Source organism: Pleurodeles waltl, chromosome 8 (genome assembly GCF_031143425.1).
Source record: "Pleurodeles waltl isolate 20211129_DDA chromosome 8, aPleWal1.hap1.20221129, whole genome shotgun sequence".
Lineage (NCBI taxonomy): Eukaryota > Metazoa > Chordata > Amphibia > Caudata > Salamandridae > Pleurodeles > Pleurodeles waltl.
In genome coordinates this window covers 1,002,189,107-1,002,213,356 of record NC_090447.1, presented here as the reverse complement: position 1 = coordinate 1,002,213,356, position 24,250 = coordinate 1,002,189,107, and the positions used below count along the sequence as shown (strand labels likewise).

The following is a 24,250-nucleotide window of genomic DNA, read 5'->3' as shown; positions in this document are numbered from 1 at the left end:
CTCTCTTTTGTTTATTGTGGAGTTGGTCTATAAGAATCCATTCTGATGCAGCTTTCGTAAATAATGCTAAATGCAGGACCATTAAACTAAAAATGTTGTGAAAATAAGATCAAGATGGCCCTTGCTCCACATGTGCTCCCTCGAGGATGGGAGACCAAAGGATAAGTTGATACACCCTTTAAACAAGGCAACGCCCTTACTTTTCCGGCAACAGGGTGGGGCCCGTTAGAGCCTGTGTGTTATTCAGTAATGGGTAAGCATATTTATCTACATAGTGGCAACGAAATAAGTTCATTCTCCCCTGGATACAGTAACAATCTGCAATTTTACCAATAAATAGCATAAAACAATCTTGCAAAAACCAATATGAAAAACTCGAAATTCCATACCAAGCATGTTAAACACTACTTTTGTAGCATATGTGAGAGCAAGTCCTTGGATTTTAACAGAAAAGGGCCTGAGTATTCTCACTTCACCTTAGTGTTAATTACAAAGATTTGTGATGTTTGAATCAAAGAAAAGGGCAGCAGCAGCGGTGAAGAGCCTACCGTGTTTTCCTTCTGCTCATTTAAAAGGAGATTTCCTGTCTCACAATATGTACTTCCGAGTCAGGTTGAATCATGGCAACCTTTAGGCTGCTGACCTCTAAACGCACGTGTGTTAATGCTAAAACGCTTTTGTGTTATGTTAGCTTCTCATTACAGTGTATTTCCAAGCTCTGTTAGTTGGATGGCATCTAGCCTTAAGTTTATACAAAGTAAAATAAACTGTCAGGGACTTTAAATTGTAAACGTATTGTAGAGGTGTCTAGCCTTTAGGCTGCCTTTCTTTTGTACAGTAAAATATCACAATATTCTATCAAGAATTTTAGAACATGAAGGCCCAGCTTTAAGAGGGCCTAGCGCCTACTTGTGCCATTTTAGCGTGATTTTGTTTACGTTAATGTGGTCCAGAGAGGCCGCTGTGTCATATTCACAAAGTGGAGCAAATCATACATTGCACCACTTTGTAACCCCTTGCACCACTCTATGCCTGCACCAGGTATAATGTATGCAAGGGGAGGGCGTTCCCCCGAAAGGGGGGGGGGGGGGGGTGCAAAAAAATGGCTCAAAGAAATCTAAAAGATTTCTTTGCTTCATTTTTTCGTCATTTTTAACGCCTGCTCAGGGCAGGCATTAAATAGGGGCATAACATTGGTTACAATGGGCCCCTATGTACTGTTCAGGGTTAGCGCCACAATTTTGGCTCTAACCCTGAACAATGCATCAATTGCGTCAGAAATTCTGACGCTACTGCCCCCTACCGTGGGCCATGGTGAGCCGTATTTTAAGTACTGCGCACCCCTGGTGGTAGTAGTGGGGTTCTAAGGGACTCAAGGAAAGTGGTGCTGCACTGGGTGTAGCGCTACTTTTCATATCATCCGCTCCGAAATGTGTATTTTATGGGAGTTTTAGACACTATGTCAATGTTGCAACAGTAGCAAAATTACACAAAAAGACTGATTTCCACAGGTTTTATTAGGCCCTTATGATCCACACTGTAATAAATAAAGTGTATTGTGTTGATTTTAAAGTGTGCCATTTTCTAACTTTCCTCATTTCCATGAAGGGCATTCTCCATACAAGAGAAGGAATCCCCAGCACACGCTTGCATTATGAAACCCAGGATAGGACAATCACCTTTGAGATGGGGCATAACATGTGTCCCTACAACAATTTGCATGCTTCAAGCACACTTATGATAGATTCTTTAATCATGTACAGTCCTGATAAAGGTGAGGCCATGTAAAAGATTGTTCCACCAAAATATAAATCAATATTTTTGATTGTCCACTGTTTTATGTCTTATAAGGGGGATGCAGAAATACCACTAATACCTCCTGCCGTTTTTAGACATTTGTAAGACAACAGGGGTATAGCTTGAACATTAACAATGAACTTAATGACATATTGTTCTGATGGTTTTAAAGGTTGACTGGTATTCAGGATTGTTTTGTAATTTTGGTATTATTCATGATGCAATTAAAACAATTTTGAATAATATATTTGGATTTATGTGTTGCTTGTCACTGAACTTTAAGTAAACACTCAAAGGTGTATAAGCAAGAGGAGAATATATACTGTGGCTCAGAAAATGTACAATATGAGAGGCCTTCATCAGAGGGAGCATTTGGAAATTTAGGACTATTCTTGTCTCAACTCCAGAAACCTAAAAGTACATGGAGACAGAATAATATGGAGAACTAGGTTTGCTGACACCTTAAGTTGCAAACTTGAATTTAAATACACAAACTTTTTTGTTAGGGAGTAGTCACTGAAAAGAAACATCAATAATTTGCAGCAACTTTTGCACAGCTGCATTCTAGGTGTTAATGATTTTAATTTGTTAATTCATTACCAAACACCAGTGAATTAACAACCTCCTTCTGAATTAATGGAGTTGTTCTTTAATGGAACAACTCCATTTTTCATCATGGGGGCAGGGGGTGATAGGTCATGTTTTAAAATATAGTTTTTGTAAGTCGCTTTTAAAAGTAACACAATACAATTGATTTGTGTTGTTATTAACCGTTTGTTGGTTTTACTGTTCCCTTGCAAATCCCTGACTCTGCCATAGCATTAAAATAGCAAGATATTATAGGGTATACTTAACAAGATAACCCCAACTGGTCTTCCATTTAAAAAAAAAAGTTCATGCGTATTAAGTAAAATAAAAACCTTAACATTGTCTTGTGGTGTAATATGGAAGGAACACAGAGTGGCAAGGTTGGAATTCTATGGTAATAGACAGAAATTAATTTCCAGGATTTGAGAGAACACATTCCCTGCAACATACACCTAATTTGTTTGAATCTATTTTCAACATTTTGGGCTTAAGCAACATTACAGCATTGTCCATTTCCTAGCATTACATTTTATTTTCTGTGTACATTTTTGCTATTCACATCAATATGCTGCTTCCAGTATCTTGCAAAGCAAAGCAAAAAAGGAAAGTTAGTTTCTATCATCATGTAATGTAGAGCATAGTTACTTATATGATATATATTTTACCCTGTTTTCCGCCATTTCTAAATAGAGTAAACAAGCAATTCTACTAGCAAGTTTAACACTATTCAGATTATGGACCTCGAGTAGATGAAAATCTGAGTTGGATGTACCAGGATTTAAATTCCTGAATACCTGATCAGGCCATCATTCCTTGGCTAGATGCATATAGAGCATATCTGGAGATAATGGTGCACAAGTTTGGTCTCTTATTTGTTGACATTTCTTCCAAAGAGGTAAAATTCAAAGGAACCTAGAAAAGCATCAGTGCACTTTTAAATTCAAAACACTCAGAAACTGATTCACAAAAGTAAACTTACACTTTTGTATAAGTTTACGACTGTTAACTATTCACAACGGGATTTACGAGTATAGTGTCTGCAAATAAAAAGATAGAACGGTGCTAGCCATTCATTCATTCAAACTTTTTTTGGGCTGAAGGGCCATAGCAGTACAAGAAAAATACAATATATACAACAATAAAAAACAATTAAGAACAGTTAAGATAAACCCACCTGGAAGTACATAATCTAGGGCCACAAGTTAACATAATTTCATATCCATAGTGTGCAACAGGAGCTAGCATGCAAATTGTAAATTGCTAGTTTGGGTCCAATTGACAATAAAGTGCTTAATAACTTAGAATGTAGATATGATAAAATACACATAAAACATGAAAAGACGTTTACAAAGTGCAAGTGCAATAGACTACTATAAGCCGAGGCTCAAAGCATCATGATAAATTATAGTTTGTCCATGTGGAATTCACAAATTAATGCAGAGGAGGACAAAGACCTCAATGTAGGGTTTTAAGACTCTTTTGCTTATTAAATTTTTAACTTGACTTGTGTATGTTGGATTTTTGTTGTTTTGGTCTTCTTTTGTTTAGATAAATATAATCTATTTTTTTAAACCTGGGTTGTGTCATTTTGGAGTGTTTTCACTGAGTTACTGAGTGTGTTGGTACACATACTTTTCACCTTACTTCTAAAGTTAAGCCTGCCTGCTTGTGCCAAGCTACCAATGGGGTGAGTGGGGGCTAACTGAGGGTGATTCTCCTTTACCATGACTAGAGTGAGGGGCCTTGCTTGGACAGGGGGTAACCTGACTGGCAACCTAAGACCCAATTTCTAACAATGTTCAATTTAAAAAACAACCTTTTTGTACATCTGCTTATTGGTTTTCAATATACAGGTCACAAATTACAACAACTGTAGACAAATTACACACATCCTTTTGAAAATCCACATAATGTCCAGTAGTTAGGTTATAAGGTATTACAGGGCGATGCCTATAAGAGCAGCTACAGTGTCTAACAGTGATGTTTACATATTGATAAATAGTTGTAAAGGTATAAATGAGCTCAGTAGAAATGAAGTGCAATGCAAAGTCAGTATGGTAGTGGCAAAAACAATAAGTTGGTTTGTAAATAGAGACAAATATTTCCAATTTCATGAAAAACAACTGCTAATTTGAATAAAGAACAAAAAGCTCACCAGCCCGTTGCCTCTCTCCCACACAGCTATCAGTATCATTTTGGAGCATGAACACTTAAATATGAGCAGAATATGCTAATAACTCTCAGAATAGGAATGGCTTGTATCAGGAAAGCCACACAGTAGACAGAGATCATTTGGTTAGTTGGATTTTTAGGTGTCTGCTACCTCTTTCCCTCCTGCCCTCTCCAGTTGGGTGGCCTCCTGAAGGTCTGACAAGATGATGTCCAAGCTGGTTGCTATTGGGTATTTATGGAGTCCCAGACTGTCTTCCCTTTGTAGGGCATGACTTTCTGCCCTGGCCCATGCAATTAGAGATTGCGGCCGGGCCACAAGGGGTACAGGTTCATGTGATGTCCATCTTCTGGTAATGAGGCATTTGTCTATCAAAAGGCCGAGGTGTAAGAAGCTGGACTTTTTATCTCTGTGATAGAGACCCAAGGGGCATAACTCCCATGTGTGAAGTATAGGGCGCTCTGTACAGGAAGAATGGTGGAATATGACACCATGCCAATACTGATACATAGATGGGAAGGCCTGTGGCATGTGGAATAGATTCATGTCAATCAGGGATCAGCAAGGGCAAGCCACATTTGTAAGATTAAAAGAGCGGTTTATTTTGGACAGAGTGAGGTAGGCTCTGTGGGCACTATAACATTGGATAAGTCTAAAGCAGGCATTGCGAGGAAACGGTGTCAGGCTTTCCAGCAAAGCAGACCACTCCTTATGTGTGCATGGATAGGAGAGTCATACTCTCAGTGACAGCAAAGGGATACAAGTGATGTTGCAACATGTGTGCAGTCGGAGAACCAGTGGATCAGACATCTACATGGTCCCATCACATGAAGGTATTTCATGGTAAGATGTGTTTGATGTTCGTGTGTCAAGTCACTCCGTTTGTTTCATAATTTGGTAATCAAAGAGTTATAGAAGAGGAAGTGACTGGAGGGCAGACCATCTTCTGTAATCAAGGAGTCGAATGAGAGAAGAGTCCTGTCATGGTAGAGGTCACCTACAGTGTGTATGCCTGGAGGCTGCCAGCTGGCTAGGTCCGACAATGAGGTAACACACTGTTCTGTGGGTGTATGAAGTAGAGCCATTGCTAATTTAAGTTTAAGACACAACATTATTTTGATATGTGATAAGGTCACAGTTAAATAAAGGAAGTGTTTAGCATGACATTCATACAGTGGATATAGAAATTATCATATTCCTTCAAATAGTATTATATATTTCTAATTCATCAAAATAATTGAAATTATTAGCAATTTAATTCAATTTACTTGAATAGTAAATTCAGAAACCAGTTCCTTCTAATATGTAAAATCTCTTTCCAGGGTAGGAGGAGTGAAGACTAGGAACATTATCAAAATTTCTATATAAAGCTATTAATACAACAAAAAAGTCAATTTTGATAGCTATGATGTTTTCAAGCACAATACCTTTCAGTAAAGCAGACTAGAATATACAGCATCAATTTGTTTAAAACACTGTTTTCATATCTTACAGGCAACAGCTATGCTGCGATAAACATCATATTGCCAAGATGCAAAAGTTATTACCATCGAATGTGAAAAATAATAGCATAAAATATGCATTTTGATTTGCCAATAAGTACTTACTGATGTCAATTATATGGCATTAGAATTTTCATCATGTAAAATTCAGTTTGATTGTACATTTATAATAGAAAAAAATAGACTAGTATGAGAAACACTGCATCTTTTGCAAACTGAATATTTTCTCTAAAATCTTTAATTTAAATATAATTGATAGAACATGAAATTCTCAGTGTTCCTTGCTGAGGTGTAAAAAATTGCCACATGGAAATATACAAATATCGGCATCTGCTTTAAATTCAAAACAGACCAATCAGAACAAGTTTCAATAACTGACATCCAGACGATTTAGGACACTCTCTGACAACACTCTAGTTGAGCACACCACACTGGAGGGACCAGTCTTACAGATAAGTTAGAAGTAGAAAAGTAAGAGATCAGTATCCACATTTTGTGCTATAAGGGGGTTAGTAAAAAGATGAACAGCCTTTTTGAAGGAGGGCCACATGTATGTCAAGTTTCCAAGATGCACTGACATTGCAAACGAGTTCCATTAAGATTAATTACAAGTAAATTTGTGATTTGGCTGTCCTGAGACCCATGCATGTATCTTCCCTCTTGGGCCAACATTAGAAACCATTGAAGAAAAATAAGCTATTTGGGGATTGAATTCTATAGGAAAATGCTCCAGTAGCATCAGTGAGAAGATTTCAACTAGCTGATAATACATCAGTGTCAGTATGACTCATATGTTCTATGTAAGGGTTTAATAACATATAAAGCATTCAGAGAACAAACTTTTCAGAGAATGAAACATACCCATCATGATTATTTAAATACTCACAAAATATTAAAATCTGCAAACTGTTGAACAACTCTTATCTAATTTATTATCAGAAAGTTGATAAATAAATGTAGCTATGTGATGCTTAAATAGTATCCATCTTTACCGTTATGGCAGAGCATTAAAAGAAAACATGTAGGGGTAACATATTACAGAGACCAATAATATAAAAGCGAACAAAGACAAATGACTGAACTAAATCACTGCATGAGGAGGAAGGCCTGTTTAAGAAATTTGGAAACAAGTACAATTGTCTCACTAATACAGCTATATAACATTGGGAATGATGGCAGATGGATTGTCAAATACATAATCCGATATAGGAAACAAAAGACATGAAACAGGGTTGATCTGAAAAGGTTACACCTTTGAGTAGTAAAATGAAAATTACCAGGCCCAGCTTAACACAAAACTATAATATGATGGTCACATTTCAGTTCAACGTTTGAAACAGCGAACTGTACATCATATTTGACCAAACTTTATCAACATCAATCATGCCTTGGCCAAAGAAACTTAAATTGTCAGAGGAAAGAGCCTGCCTGTAGAAGAATAATCAAATCCTATAACTTCAATTAATTAATGAGTGATATTTTATACTATTTCTGGAAAGAGATATTGCCTTGCAACTGAAGCTGTCAGCTTTGGAACTGAAATCCAGGTTTCAATCCCTGCTTTGGCTTATCATGGTTTGGTTCTGGACAAACCATTTAATCTTCATGTGCCTTAAAAAAGTATATAACGTAATCTGGTGTTCATGAAAAGCACTCCAATCAACTTAGGCTGGTTTTGCACCATGTAAAACAGCAAAACCAAATTTAAAAAATCTGAATTCAGTGTGCCAGAATTGTTTATTGCATTAGATTGAAAGTAGTGTAATTTAGGTAGTGTTTATGCATAGGTTACATTGCTGATTTTAATGTAAACAATACAGCTGTAGTTAGTGTCATGAAAACAACATTTAAACTCCACCTAAGCCCCGGGCAGCACACCCTTGTATATTCAAATCATGAATTCATATGCTCCAGAGATTTTCACTGTTCTTAAAAGTCCTAGACATGTTCCAAGGAAACCTAAAATGTTCAAAGATCTCCATACCAATTTAGTAAGATTCATCCGAAGATCAAAATATTCCCAGGCGCATCCGTTTTTTTCCACTTTTATTGTTCATACTGCAAACCATTTTCCATGGGAAGAAACTGATACTTTATGAGGTACTACAACAGTTACAAATACTTGATGCACAACGTCAAAAAATGCTTACATTTGAACAGATTGCTCACTATTCAGTATTTATTTAGTCACACAACATTGGTTGCATTAACTAAAATATAACTGTCAAACCTTTATCTACTTCTGAGTAAGTGTCAATTGTAAAATACATATGTAAATGGTGCAGATGGAACATCCACAAAATATATTTCATAACTATTTAGACACAAGTAAGGTTTAAGATAAGATGGCTCTTACCCTGGCTTTCCGCTGTCTTTCCTTAGCAACCTAAAAGAAGAGGATATGCAAATTAGTGGATGGTTCTTCAAAAAATGGTTTGCCATTATTCACACTAATGCACAAAAGTTCACAGTATTTATGAACCTAGACATATATAGAAAATAAACCTTAACTCCCAGAAAAGTAAAGGCTTGGAATTTGTTAAATTTCCCTACACTGGAGAGTCCCCCTTGAAATTGAAAGCAAAATGAATCTAGCACAGTAGACATAGGAGAATTTTAGTTAAAACTTTACCTATTGAAGTTTTCAATGCTCATATTTTCTTCAGGTGACACTGATCCATTATCAGTTGATGATCAATGAAACAGTAATAAGATTTTACAAGCGCCGCTGTTTGGCTTGAGGAGCCAGTACTGCTGCCTCAGGTCATGCCAATCTTTAAAAAACAGTGCACGGTGAAACCTGCTGCATTGACATAAATTACTTCAGGTCGTTGTTAAAAAACAAATTTGATGCAGCTATGAACAACAGAATAAATTTATACAGGCTTATATTGTACTCTCTTATGTTATGTTGTTATGTTATGTGTATTTGTATATCTCACAACTCACCCAGGAGAGTATCCTGGCTTTGACCTCAAAGGAGTCTTTTCCTCTTGGTATCATATAGGTTTAAGGCATCATACCACACCACTGTTGAGTCCAGTAGTTTTGCATTTGCATACATTAATCAAGACTTGTACAGCATGCTCTCAAAAGCATATGCACACATGGTTGACTATGCATGTCCATGACAGAAAATGTATTAGCACTTACTTGTAACTTTAGACCAAACTGTTAGTTTTTCAGACTGCTAGCCTTGCAGCTACTGTGAAGTTGTTGTACTACTCTGAAATTGTAGAACGTCTTTCACATTAACTCTATATAACATGTCTACTGTCTTGCAGGTCAATTTTCAGTTTTGCCAATAATGTATCATAGTAAAGGGCACAAATTCTATTTGTTCAATCACACTCATATTTTCTCTTTTATATATTTGGATAGATTATCCATTCTATACTTTGACATAAAACCTCTCATCATGCTGGTTGGCAATTTAGCACTTTCTTAAAAACATCTTTCTTATGAAAGATAACCCAAGCAGAATAGCACACAGAATTCCATCCCTACTTAGTAACAGAGTATACCACATACCAGTCACTAATTTAAAGATAATGTAGGACTCCCTTAAAAAAGATACATTTATACAAGAGGATTCCCTGCACTATAACAGGGTTCGAAAATCTTTTCTGTAGTGAGTGCTAATTCTTATCAGTGAAAATTATTGTGAGCTACTAAGGCTAAGCAACTTGTGCATCTTCAATTACTTTAAGCTTAATGTCTATAAAGTCAGATAGTAAGGTTATAACTAAATATTTTGATAGAGGCACTATGACAGGGCTGCCATGTTTGTCAGCGAGAGCATGTTCTTTGGGGATATATGAACATATGTGAATATGAATGGGATATATTTATATGGGTGACTGAGAGCCTGTGTCATATGTACTTGTGGCACAGGACATACCTTTCACCATATGTGGCACCGTTACATGTGTAAAGCAAACATACAACCATTTTGTAAATGGGAGACATTTGAAATGCAAAAAAAGTTTGGTCAAAATGTGCATAATGTGGAATACTTTTCTGCACTTTAGCTTTCTCCTACTTCAATTACCGTATTTATCGGCGTATAACACGCACTTTTTCTCCCTGAAAATAGGGGGCAAATGATGTGTGCGTGTTATACGCCGATATAATGTTAAGTTTTTTTTTTCTGAAATGTCCTCTTAAAATGAGGTGCGTGTTATACGCTGGTGCGTGTTATACGCCGATAAATACGGTAATGGCTGTATTTGTTGTTATAAATATGGCACTGTGTCAACCAGGCACTGGGAGCAAGACGCCTGTGGTGTGTAAAGGTGACACTTTGAAATAAGAGAAAATAAACTGAAAGTTTACTTTATGTTTATATGGATTCCATAAAACTCATTTAAATGTTCTCCCATTATGAAGTGACATATTTACAAACAGCAGGCATCTTTCTCCCAGTGGCCTCTAGACACAGTGCCATATTTATAACAGAAAATACAGCCAGTTGTTTAAATGTGAGGAATTTAAAGTGAAGAAACATGCTTCATAACACATTAAGGCATAATTGGCTTACTTGAAAGTGAAGCAAAACATCAAGGACCACATTACGAGTTCGGCAGTCCGTGGACCGCCATGGTAGTGGTGGTTGTCTGACCGCTGCAACTTTGGCTGTATTAGGAGTTTGGCGTTCAAACTGTCAGAAGTGTGGCAGTAATGCCATTGGTAGCACGGCGGGTACTGCAGCAGTCCTGACCGTGGCAGCCAATGTTGGAGATCTCGGTATTGGGACCGCCGTGGCCATTAATACCTGCAGGACCTTTCAATGGTGATTCCCACCACTATGGAAAGCTTGGCGGTCAGGCAGGTAAGGGGGCCAAAACAGCAGGGGGTAGGGGGTACATCTCCATAGAGGGTGAGGTGGAGGCACATGTGAGACCCCCAAAAAATTGGGGGTCAGGGGAACACTGTGTAACATTCATGATGTGGTGCATGGGCGCAGTCCACCCATCGTGCAGACAGATAGGGAAGGATGGATGGCATTAGTTTCATTATACTGCCCCCTGCCTTCCCACACCAGTCACACCAAACCAGTGGAGAGCTTGTAATCCGGAGGTCTTGGGACCATTGGCCTGGCACTGTTCGAAAGACCACCACCATGGCCATCCTGTGGTCTGACCCCAAACTCGTAATGAGGCCCTAAAACTTAGGGTCTGATTTAGAATTTGGTGGGAGGGTCACAAACATGACAGATATCCCACCCACCGTATTACAAGTTTCATAGGCTATAACTGAATTATAATATGGTAGACGGGATATCAGTCACGTTTTTGACGGAATAAACACCCCCGCCAAACTCAAAATTAGGCCCTTAATGTTTCATTGAAATATTTCTCTTCAAACAAATTACTGTATTTTTCTGTTATAAATGTGTCATTGTGTCCACTGGTCACTAGTAGCATGAAACCCGTTGTTTGTGAATGTGACATTTTTAAATGGAAAAACATTAAAATGAAGAGTTAACTTAATCATTCAGGTTACTTTCTATTTTAATTGTATCCCATTTTAACCATCCTGGAAAAGGCTGGGCCAACCCCCTTGGTTGTTACCAAATATCGGCACTGGTGATTCTTTTAGCCACCTGTTTGATTGTTTGGTTGTCTTGGGCTGCATAAGCTTATTTGGGAACTGTGGGCAAGGGGGAAATGATGGGAGAAAAAACAGTGCTACTGCTAAGTCGTAAACAGGGACCACACTTGATTCCTTCCTTACCTGTGTGGTGAGTGTGACTGCAAAGGAGATAGGCTTGGTGGGGAGGCGCTTGTCCCTTGATTTGGGAGAAGTGTCATGTGCCCCGCCAACCTGCATAATGCTGTCATCACCCGATATATCCAACGTGGTCTTACCAAGACATAACAGCTTGCCCACTGCAGAAGATCTCAGCCAAACACCTCTGCTGGCTGCAAGCAGAGAGCCCAGTACTGATGTTTCTTCAAGCACTAGCGTTTTGAACCCTCTATAAGGAATGAGAGGAAAATCAAGCAAGGGTTTGTTTCTGGTCAGGTAAAAAAACAGAGGAGCAACAATCCACTATCCGAATGTTTGACTTAAATAAAAGGGGTCTACGTTGCTCCATCTCAATTCACCTTTAGGTGCAGCTGACAAGGAGATGGGTGGGGCTTCAGCATTGGCCTGAGAAAATTCTCTGGACAAAGAATCTATTGTGGCTTCTTTAATTGCTCCGCTGGTGGTCACGATATGTGCCCAAGAGGGTGTGATAACAGAACTATCCTCCAAGTTCAACTCCTTGCTCACATCATTGGCAGCGACTCAATCACTTGCCCAGGTTTCCATAAATGATCGGGCCAATTCCAATGAGTCAATTCACTTCCCACACCAGAGAACTCTACCGCACTCTAAGTATTCCCTCTGCTACTGACAACTTGATGCAGTCAGCAGGGGAGGCCATGCGGCTGTTAGCCTCTAATCGTGGCCAAGCTGGCCATGGACAGCAAGGGCAAGAGATATCTGAAGAAGGTTTACTTTGCCCGTGTACCCCAGTGGCCATGTCTCAGCAAAATCGTGTTCACACTTTTCCCAGTTTGGATCTACCCTCTGCTTGCTGTCCACATGTGGTGACTTTGGCTGATGTCCCATCTCTATCTATTAGCAAGGAGGAGTCATACTTAGAATTAAAAAACAAAGGCTCAGATTTAAGAATGCCTAGCACCACATTAGCATTATTTTTGTGACGTTAATGTGGTGTAGGCTTCCAAAAATGACCGCCACGTTTTCAAAGTGGCACAATGCTTGCATACTCATAAGAAGCCCAAAATTGCAGAAAATAAATGAAATGATGTAACATAACATTGGTCTTGGATTATTAATGTAACATAACTAACTCATAGTTTTAGTAACAAACAGTTTTGTCCATAGTGTTTCATGTTTCATGGAATTTTCAGTGTTCTTCACGCAATTTAACTTTGATAGAATGATTATTAGTTCAATCAAATTTCATTCCACTTTTACACCTATGCCCTTTAATATGAGAATGTTTTTAAGTTTAATTTTAATTGTGTAATTCAATTACATTATCAATTGGAAAGTCTTGTTTGAAATGGTCAGTGCTGGAATCAAGTTTGTTCCTCTGATATAGCCTTATAGCCCGCTGCCAGAGGCTAAACCGGTTGTTGGGGGTCCTGAACCTAAGTTATAGGCATGACCACAGGCGAGGGCCAGCAACAAGGGAGATGTCCTTTAACAGCCAGTATAGCCCAAGGCAGAAAGACTACAAGGCTATTAGAGCATTTCACCCACTAAGGGTAGAATGCTCTAAATTAAAAAAAATGGTGAAACAGGAAGACAAGCATTGGAAAGTTGGAGCAGAAGGCTTACACCAACCGTTATAAGCCCTGATCCACTTCATTGTCTTCACTGGAGCTCTCAACATTCTAATGCTCAAACATTATTTAGTTTCAATTTTCCTGGTTAATCAGAATGTGAGACTGTATTCTAAATAAAGTTTAACTATTGAAGAATAAAAGTGTTTTCAAGACTCTACATTGCAGCTCCTGTGTAGCAATGGACTGAATGAAGAGCTTGCCATCTTGATGGACTGAATGGTGTCCTAGTTTATGGCTATATCATTGAATTACCCAGGTGCCCTGTGATGATTTGATAGCGCTCCATTTTCTGTTGAAATTGTTCTATGAGAAGGTGGGGTCAGAAAGCAGTAAAGTGTAAAGCTGTGACTTCTGGATATATGTATATATAAATCAAGATTGGCGCACTCAGGGCAAGCCTTTCTCCTACTCTGTTTTTGGGTTTTACAATAAAATCTGACTTGTATGACATGTAGACTCAACCTAGCAGAACAAGGAAGTCTTAAGTTTCTCTCTTAAAATCATGCAGTCCTCTATCTGTATAAGCTTAAGATAACATAAATTCCATTGCCTGGTCTACAACTAACATAGAGTGATGGCCCAGTTATTACAGAGTGCACCCACAGTAGATGGCTCCCTGAGACCTATAAAAGCCTTTGTACATACCACTGGAAATGATTTGCCAGGTCTGGAAGCTCCTTTGCATAAAAATACATCTTGTGGAGAAGGTGTGGACACTTAAAGTGTATTGTGATATCCAATCTAATGCTGCACATGTTTTTCAAGAGTCTTTGACACTTTGCTAAAAGTACTTCTGATAGAACTTATGGTGAGTGTGCTGGACTGCACCAATGCATAAAAAGGTGGAATACAGGGTTGGACTGACCCTTATCTCAATCTGACAATCAGTGAACCAGCTTTCTGCATTGTAAGGCCGCTTCCATGCTAGTTCATTGGTACTTCCTGCATGTGTTTGAATTTCTCCTTGTTAGCTTCCATAATGTTAAAAACCTGTTTCCAAAACTGTGTGTAAAAGGACAGCTTCTGTACTACATCTCTACTGTCTTTTACACGTGTAAACAAATGCTTTACCCTAAAATGCATCGCTGCACAGCTCATGGTAACAGTCTTCAGGGCAGATTGAGAGACATGCAGTTGGACCACAAATCCAATGTGGGCCTCTTGGTTTTCCCCATTACACAGCATGTGGGAAAACATCCAGTGTACTGCAACAATATATGGTGTTTTTGCCTATGTAAGTAAATAGTGGTCCTTGGTGGTGTGGCAGACCTTGTTCTAAAAATATAGGATTTGTTTGTGCATACTGAAAAGGTGCTTCTTGGGTTTAGTGGAACAAAGTGTCTTCCTATGGTTGTTTGATGAAAAAGGGGGTGTGGAATTGGCTCATGGTACAGTCCTGGGCACGAGAGTGTGTAAAGCTGACATATAAAAGACATATTTGTTATATTGCGGTAAATGAAATAAACAGCAAATGATGTATAGCTATGAATGTCTCCTATCTCCCGCTATCGAGTCACCTGATATCTGCTCTGTCTCTCTAATGTTTAAGTATGGATAGAAATTCAAAGATAATAGTTGGCTTTGCAAATTTATATGCCTACCACAAATTTAAGGTGTATATAGAACACATTTTAGAATTAGCAGGTGGATGTAATAAATGTGGTAGGTCCACCCAATGAAAGTCGTTTGATGTATGCTTTCATTAAACACATGTTTTAAGTCGCATCTCCAAGTTGCAGTGTCTCTGAAACAATTACTTGCCTTTCCCTATATGAATTACTGTAGCGTTAATGAAATGATTGTAAGTTCCAAAGCTGGCCTTCAGTATTATATCTAGATCCCCATTTCTATTTCACTGATTTCATTAAACTAAGCTGCTGGAGATAGAAAGCCTGTAGCCACACTTCCTTCTGCTGAATTGTCTGACTCAGTATGTGGATAATTCAAGTATATTTCTGACCTACACTTAGTCAATGAAACAAACTGTAATGCCACAGAGAAGATGCTTAACCTACTTTTTTTTTATTTTTTTTTAACCACATTTTAAATTGTTGCAAACCGGTAGAGAGAAGCTATTTCAGCTTGTCCCATTAATCACACTTTAAAACAATAATCATCATTAAAAGTTTCCACAACGACTTACACCAGGGCTGGAAATGTGAAGGAGTGAAGATGATTCAAAAAGGTTGAAAATTGGCAGTTCTTATACATCATTTTTATTCATTGCTATGCATTTCATTGCTATTTGCCCGTGGGATCAAAACTGGACTGACTCTATATAGTTGGTACCAAAACTGAAGTTCTACTAGTGAACAACATGAAGTATAATGATGTCCCATTGACATAGCTAACTGAATTTAGATTTTTTTGACTCAGAAATGTCTGTCTGTCTATCTATCTATCTATCTATATATCTATCTATCTACACTGTAAAAAAAAAAAAAAAAATGGTTACAGGGACGTTATAGTTAGGTTGATGTTTTATCCATACAAAACCTTAGAAATTCAGCTATTATACTTATAGTTATGCGTATGTTAAGAAACTATAACTTGTTTCCCAAAGTTACTTTCTGGCATGTGTTATAGTTTCTTCAGATAAGTAGTAACTATGATTATAACTGCTCAATTTCTATGGATGTGCATGGGTAAAATATAAACTTAACTTTAATGTCCATGTAAACTTTGTTTTTTTTCAGTGAATTTCTATGTTTTTTTATGTGCACGTTAATATTTCTGTCAGGTTGCAGCCAGCCAGTCAGGGCCTTGCTTTTTCCCTGGATTCGAGGAGGATCCAAGGAGGATTAGAGGATCCACAGATTGCTAAAAAAAAGGGCAATACTTTGCCCATAAGGGTTCCCTAAGGGATCCCTCCATGTATCCTATGTGGTCGGTATTCCTGTATCCTGAACCTTTATGTGTTTTTACACTGTTTATTTTTCAGGGACTTGCTATTCCTCCAGATCCGAGGAAAATTCAAGGAGGATTTGAGTATGCTTCAAGGAGGATCTGCACCTCTAGATAGACACATTTATTTTTCCTTTAATAACTCAGAAACCTTTGAATTGATTTACACCAAATAAGAAAAAAAAACATGAACTCTATACCAAAAGCTACTTTCTGCCAGATTTGGTGTAATTCCATCCAGTGGTTCGGGCTGTTGTTACGGTATGGGAACTAAAATGGGAAACACACTTTCTTTGACTCCCCTGCCCCCTTTTTCTAAGCCCTCACTGTCTAGATCATCCCAAAATATTGCATGTACAACAAGACCCTCGGGCAATTTAAAAAAAAATAATTTCATAAAAGTTCATCAAACAGCACCATAGATATAGTTAGCAAAGTCACAAAATTATTTTCAATGGAACCTAGGTCCTAACTATAACCAACTAGTGGTGACTATATATATCATTTACAAAACCAAAGGTGATAGGGACCACAACACGAGAGCTAAGGGGTCAGGGAGTGCCTGCCCTGGCCCCTTTTCTTTTTTTTAAATCTTTTTTCTGGGACTCAGCTGAGCTGTGTCCCAAAATGACTGCCAACACTTCCTGGTTGAAGTGTTGTCAGCCAATCAGATCTCAGCTGGAGATCGGTAGGATTCACAAAGGCTTTGCACCTCTAGATATCTACATTCATTTTAATATCTCAAAAAACTACTAAATCAGTTTAAAACAAATAACAAAAAGCATAATCTGCATCCTGAAAATGACTTTTCTGCCAAATCTGGTGTAATTCCGTCAAGTGATTTGGGCTTTAGTCATGTTCAAAAATCCTTTAAGAATTAACATGGGAAATGCACTTTTATTGATCCCCCCTTTTCTTGGCCCCCACTTAACGGATCACCCCAAAGCTTACCATGTACAACAAGATTCTTTGGCACATATATATATTTAGAGAGAGAGAGAGATTTATAGAAAAACATAGATTTATAGCTATAAGACCCTATGTATGTAAGGCCATAGGGACCCCATCCTTTAGGGCCATACATATTTGAAAAAGAGAGGTGGGCCTTGTGGCCCAGGGAACTCCATCCCCCAGAGCCTATGTTAAAATGTGTCCCCGTGGCCCACATTTGTAAAAAGGTAGGTACCCTGGGTGCAGAAAGGAGGAAGTAGCCTCATATCTACATAAGCAACAAACAAGTCCTTAATCAGGAGCCTTGATGGAATGATCTAATAATTGACCATAGGTCAAGGGCAGCAAAAAGCAGAGTCACCTATTGTTTACATGTTTTTCACATATTTTGCTGAATATAAATATGTTACTGTGTTCGTCCACTTTTATCATTGACTTAAATAATTCAACTCTACAGCTTCCTTGTATCAAGAGCAAGGTAAACTTTCAGACTAACTCATCCTAAATGTCTCATGTTCAGAGTTCCGTGTTTTATGTTCAGAGCCTGGCGACTCTGCCCCAGCCCTCTCTTCATGATGTGATCGGACTGTCTTGTGCACCTGTCTAAACATTCCTCTGACAAAGCAGATAAAAACTCTCAATCAGGATTGGAATGTCTTACTGCAAGGTGTTGGCATAGCCCATTTCTGTTTTTTTAATTGCATAGAACACTTAAAACTAACATTTCCCTGTTAAGTGTAATGCTTCATCTCTCTCTCTCTCTCTCTTGCTCCTAACTGTTGGTAAGTGCTGTGAGATTATTGCTTACCAAAACATACTTGATCATGTGACCAGATCTCCGCTGCAGATATACCAACATGAAGAAAAAAACTACCTGTTATAGAGGAATCAAGTATACATAGGATTCTTCCTACCTTTAGAATTGTAGAAACATTGCTACATCACAATTATTTCCAATTTAAGACATTACTCACTTACCTTGAGTACTTCCTCATTGAGCTGTAGCAAAAGTAAATCCCTCTATCCAAAGAAAGAGGACAGTATCCACTTACCAATGGGTGTGTAGGACATCACAGTTCAAACAGGGTCTACACTATCTGTGACTGCAAATAACCTCCACAAGCCTCTTATATAGGTTTTCACGTTTTGCACCTCATCTTGCAATTCCTAGTTCCAAATTGGACACATTCTCTATTTGTTGTTGCGCTGTAGCCTTCTGGCAGACATAATCCTGTTGTGGGCCGATGATGGCAATAGCCATGGAAAAGCTTGAAAATATGACCTGTGTCATACTAACACTCTTGTGCCATGCTTCTCCCCTGCAATGCAGTTTGAGCTAGGATCAAACCCTGCTCTACAGTATAAATGGCGGCAGTGTTGGTTGCGTGGTGCCCAGAGACATGGTCAAACTACTCCATTCCAGACAACCACTAATGTCATGATTTTCTTTTTCATAATCTCTTTGCTTGGCCCCCTCATGATCTGTGCAGCTACAGATTCCATGACAGGTCTCATTTCATTATGGTCAATATGTATAGTTCTTGTGCCCATCCACCCAATGCCATTGGAAAGGATACAGGAAGAAAATGAAAACAGAAGGGTATATGAACAGAGTAACCACACTGGTCACAATGAGAAAAGATGCCACCTTTAATGTTTGCAATTCTGGCCTGTCTGGTCATACTGACAACAATAAGAATGACACAGATCAAGGAAAGAGTAGTTAATGAGATATTTGCCACAGTTCCGTTATCCATAATTACTGATATATCAGAAGAAATTTTCAACAGTGTGAGATATTTTCTCAAGTACTTCATACCGAACCTGAAGTAGAAGCTTGAAGTACAGTCAGTGCTCAATTCGAGCAGGTGGTTGTAGGTGAGGCTAACTGGCACTTATTTCCGGGGCCAGAATTTATATTTCCCCATCAATCCTTCATTCAAAGCAAGATACAGAACAGCAACAAAAAAGGGAATGAAACAGTAAGGGAAAGATAAAACAGGTGACAAGGGGAGAACAAGAACCTGCAATATTGAGATGAAGAGACAATGATTGTCTGGTGGTGGTTAAAAGAGGCATGAGGTGGAATCAAGACTGCACTGGTGTTTGCCAGATCTGATATTTGAAGCACCAGCTGCAGTCTTCTGAGCAAAACTTTAGGCTTTGCACTTATCTTTTTACAAGTTATGCCCTAAGCACAATCTGTAAAAAAAAGTGCAACAATTTGACCAAGAAATGATTTAGTAGTGACAAAAATTTTTCAAACAATGGCAGAAAAATGTGTATCACTATTGCATATTGAGAAACAAAATGTATGCAAGAAGTTTATATCATGTCTTATTTCTGATAGACTGTTTTTGGCATGCGTCTTATTTGATTCAGGTTATAATTATTACTAACACGAAAAAAAATAATGCAAAATTTGTGGAGATTTTCTACCATGCTCTTACTTAAAAAATGTCCAAGAACCCTACATAAGAACACAGTATGACATCTCTTTCGTGGTTAATAATTCCCATAGAAGTTTACTTTCTGATAAAATAAATATGTTACCAAAACAAAACTGGATGATATTGGAGATGACATTGGAGATGTCATCCTTTTCAGAAATCAGCTATGCATGATGATTCACCTATGCAGGTGGCATTCATGATCTTATTACCATTTGATACCCTGTAAGATTAAGGGCCAGGTTTATAATCTGGCTAATGGTCCATCTCTCCACCAAATCGACAGAGTAAATTATTCTGTCACCCTGATGCAGGTACCGTCCGCCAGTTTTAGGAATTACCATCAAGTAAGTGGTCATTTCTTACAGCATTGCCAGGAACGCCCGTCACAGGGACTCCAATCAATTCTTTTGCAGTTTGGTGGTGGCTCCATTAACAAGACGGAGCCCCGTACCAAAGTGTTTTCTGTTTCTTTTTCAAAATAAAAATACTGAAGCAGGATTTTCTTTTTTAAAAACTAAAAAGAAAATTACCCCCTCATCACGAGAGTCCCCTCCCCTGGCAGGGGGAGGATTTAACAGTTTTCACTGCTCCTTTATGCCTGGGTTTTCTTGGCTCTGACGGGCAGTGATCACTGACCTTGAATTCCACCTGTCTCAATTAGGTTGGTGAAATTAGAGGTTTGCCTCTGATAGCCCTATCTCCACAAGGCAGTCAATGTGGCTTAATCACGATGGAGACGGAGCAGCCCCTGCTGTGATTAAATTAAAGGTCTGGCCATAACTAAATTTTCTGGGTGGACCGTTTTGTTGGAAGTAACCATACTCCATCACTTTTGCGATCAAGTATGTGATAACACAGATATACTAATTAGAAATTATTAATGAATGTTTAAGTACTTCGAGCAATAAATGTAGAAAAATAATGTGCACGTTTGAAAAAGTGCCCGTGGAGAGAAATCACCAAGATTCACAAATGTACTAACAAAATGAATAACATGTATGAAATATAGAAAATCCTATGTGTTAACCACGAACAGGAGATGACAGAGTAAAAGTTTGTTTTTAAATCAATGTAAAGCATACTAGATGTACTTTCCCAGGACTTGAACAATGAGACACTGACTGGAGAAGAAGATGCAACATTTTCGATACCTGACGAGCCGGAAGATGAGGACATCGTACAGTGAACCAATCGACACCCTGAGAATGGCGAAATATTAGAATTCATAGATTTGTAAAATAAAAGTCATTGGTTAGCGTCATATAGGGTGATTAATTTACCAATTAGGAATTAGGGGATGGACTGGGTAACTTTGATATAATGTCATGACAAGGAGAGAAAAACTTCAGATGTTCGAGGTTAGGCATGGACATTTGAAGAGATTCAAGATTCTGTCATTGGGCTCATGCTCTTGAGAGCCTGATGCGTTGCTGATCGATTGATGACCTGAAGACGAAGACTGACTTTGTTGCTTATCCATACCATGTGACTGATTGACTTTTTGTGACTTTTCTTTCTAGGTACCAACTGCGCTGTTTTATAGTTTTTCTTCTAGCTAGATGTTTTTCCAAATTCATGTTCTAAACTGTTTTCACATGAAGTCCCACATGCCAATGCTAATCTGTGTTAGGTAGAGTTCTGATTCTGAGGCGTTGACATATACGGTGACAAATGATTGATGGACTGATTTGCTGAACTCAGCTATTCATGGTAGCATATTCTTCTTTATTGGTTTATGTTGAGGCATTACAACACATGTTTTCTCAAGTACTAATTAAGTTATGTTATTGGTGCTCACTAATGAATTAATCTTGAGTGAATTGAATAAAGTTTGAATTAACCTTATGACTTAGAATTGTAACAGATACAGAGATAAAATTGATAAAACGTATGATTGAGTTGTGGTTATTCATGAGATGTTGATGCTATTCATAGATGACTCATGTTTTTGCTTATTGATTACTGACCGTGCATTGATTATTGATGCTCATTGGTTACACCATAGCTAGGATACTCCATGCGAATCAAAAGGTTCATCCACCTATACGCGTCCCCTTGTAAGTTTACTTACTAAGGACCAGGCGTGCTAGCACATCCATGTTGCTGAAATCACAATTTGAGCAATTTAAGAACCACATCCAGGGCTGTACTGGAAACATTCCAGAACAAATGTTTGTGATAAGCCCACAATAACTTAAAGAAAGAGAAAGTGGCAAATTAGAAACTCCCTGTCCATTTATGAGTTGATGGCAGGTGTTCTCTCCTAAAACAATTTCTAGAAAAAGTAGGGCCCAATACTTCATTTTAAAACCTTCTAAAAATAGCAGGTGTTAAAGGCTGTTATGAAGTGGCACTCAAGAAATAATTCAATATTCAACAGTATTAAAAAAGCATGTTCCACCACACAGGTCAGTAGTTAAAATGACAGGTGGGTTTTAGTGTCACTACTGAGGAGGCACTCACTAACAATTATTATAGTGTCATAGTATTACAAACAAGTGTGACCCTTCCCAAGTATTTTGGAGGAGGGTTCACTCCAAGATAACATAGTAAAATATGGAGTCAAATAGTGCATTTAATAGGTTTCATGTCATATGTTCACACCTCTTCTACCTTTCTCACTTATTTTACCTCCTTCTTCTTTCAGTCCCCCAAGCCCGCCTGTTCCAAGTAGATTCCTGATGACATAATAGGAGTGATCATCTATTTAGACGTGATAGAATAGGAAAACAACATAGATTTCATAATCAGTCTGTAGCCAGTATAATTGTCCCTGCGGATAAATATATCATGCCGGCAAAGACATAGGAGCCATTACTCTGGTTACAAAGATTTCCAGGTTCAGGAAGCAGATATGTTTATAACAAATCATCAATCTTTTACACTCTGGCCTCAGACAACAGTAGTGATGATGTCATACAAAATGTTATCAATACAGATGATGTAATGTTTCCACAGCAGAAGGTGCCCTCTAGCCCCAAGAAAATAACATGAACAGCAGCATCCCCCCAATTTAGCAAGAATTAGCACTTCTGATTTTGGGTACATAATCTCCACTTACCCAATGATAGACCTACATAGCCATTACAGGTCATCTGGGACTACCACGTGCCATCAGGAGTACAGTGCTTAGGACTAAAATTTTGATATTATAGAAAAAAAACAGCCAAATTGAGAAAAGGCCCACATTTTCTCTAAAATGCCTATGATTTGAAAGGATAGGAATTTGGAAGGGAATGACACCTTATGGCATGGTTAGCAGTCTGCCTAGGATATTCATAAAATGCTCAACGAGGGCCATATATTTCGAGGGCAACCATAATGTATTGAATGTCCATAATATGCCAATGTGTGCTGCCTTTAACTGGGTTAATACAAAGCCTGTAATGCCCGCAGTGTGCCAACGGAGGCTACTTTCTTCCTGGATTGTCATAATGTAGAGAATTTCCATAATATGCCAGGGAGTGCATTTTTAGCCTTTATCAACTACAGTGTCTAGAATGTTGTCATTATGCTAAGAGGCAACTCATGCCAGGGATGCTAGGACTCCTAAAAGTAGAAAAGCGTGCCAAAAGGTGCCACCTTGCAGTAGTCTACAATAATATATAGAATACTTATAGTATGTTAAAAGGCCCACATATATAAGGTCGACTCTCATACCCACACTATGCCAAACTGGGACATCGTATGGCAAAACCACAATAATTACGGAAAACAGAAAAGGCATGGCGGACATTGAAATCATCAATATTCCTTAGCAAACTAAAGAGATTATATCAATCAGTTCTCAGCAAAATTTAAACAAGAACAAATAAACCTCTCTGCTAATTCTACTGGAACACTATTCAATTGCATTCGTGCAAACCCCTTGCATCCGTGTGGGCACACAGTACCTTCATCAATCACTAAATGGAACGAGTTTCTCTCTTCCTTTACTAAAAACATTGATGACTCAGAGAAAATAAAACCTCCCACTTGACTTCAGGTGAGGGACAAATTACACTTGAGACAAATTATTTTCAACAGCAACAGACTCTCCAATATAAATAAAATAAAACTCAAATCCACCTACTGCTTTATAGAAAGCCTGCCTGAAACAAAAAGCTAACTTTCACATAATGGGATTTGTTTGGTACTCTTCAATGAGTGCTTCACAACCCCAACGAACCTTCGAACATATGTTCAACTACAGCAAAGTCATGCCTATTCTAAACATACTCACCGACTTTATAATGCTAATTTACAGTGGCTCGGAAAAGCGACTGAAAAATGCGTTTTCAAATAATGAACTTCCCTTATCAATAGGGAATACCTTTTAATGAGCTGTGAGTCTTGCATTTCTACTGTTTGCATCATTGCTACAGTCACTCTAACAATTGGAGATGACACTCAGTGCATTCATTATGAAGAAGACTCGTAAGTCCTTGATCTACTTGACCTCTTAGTGGCACCTGCTGCAACAGATCAGACTAATACAAACTCTGGAGCCCTGCACAGACTTTCAAAGTCAGGTTCAAA

The 24,250-nt window shown here is 38.3% G+C and overlaps 1 protein-coding gene across 2 annotated transcripts in view; it reads right to left on the bottom strand.

The window, feature by feature from the left end:
- KLF12 (KLF transcription factor 12) overlaps positions 1-24,250 on the bottom strand; it is a 977,710-nt gene that overhangs the window by 833,961 nt on the left and 119,499 nt on the right. For both annotated transcript variants that reach the window (XM_069205282.1, XM_069205283.1), the window contains exon 2: positions 8,414-8,443. The gene's annotated coding sequence lies outside the window, so the exon portion shown is untranslated. The remainder of the gene's footprint in view (positions 1-8,413; positions 8,444-24,250) is intronic.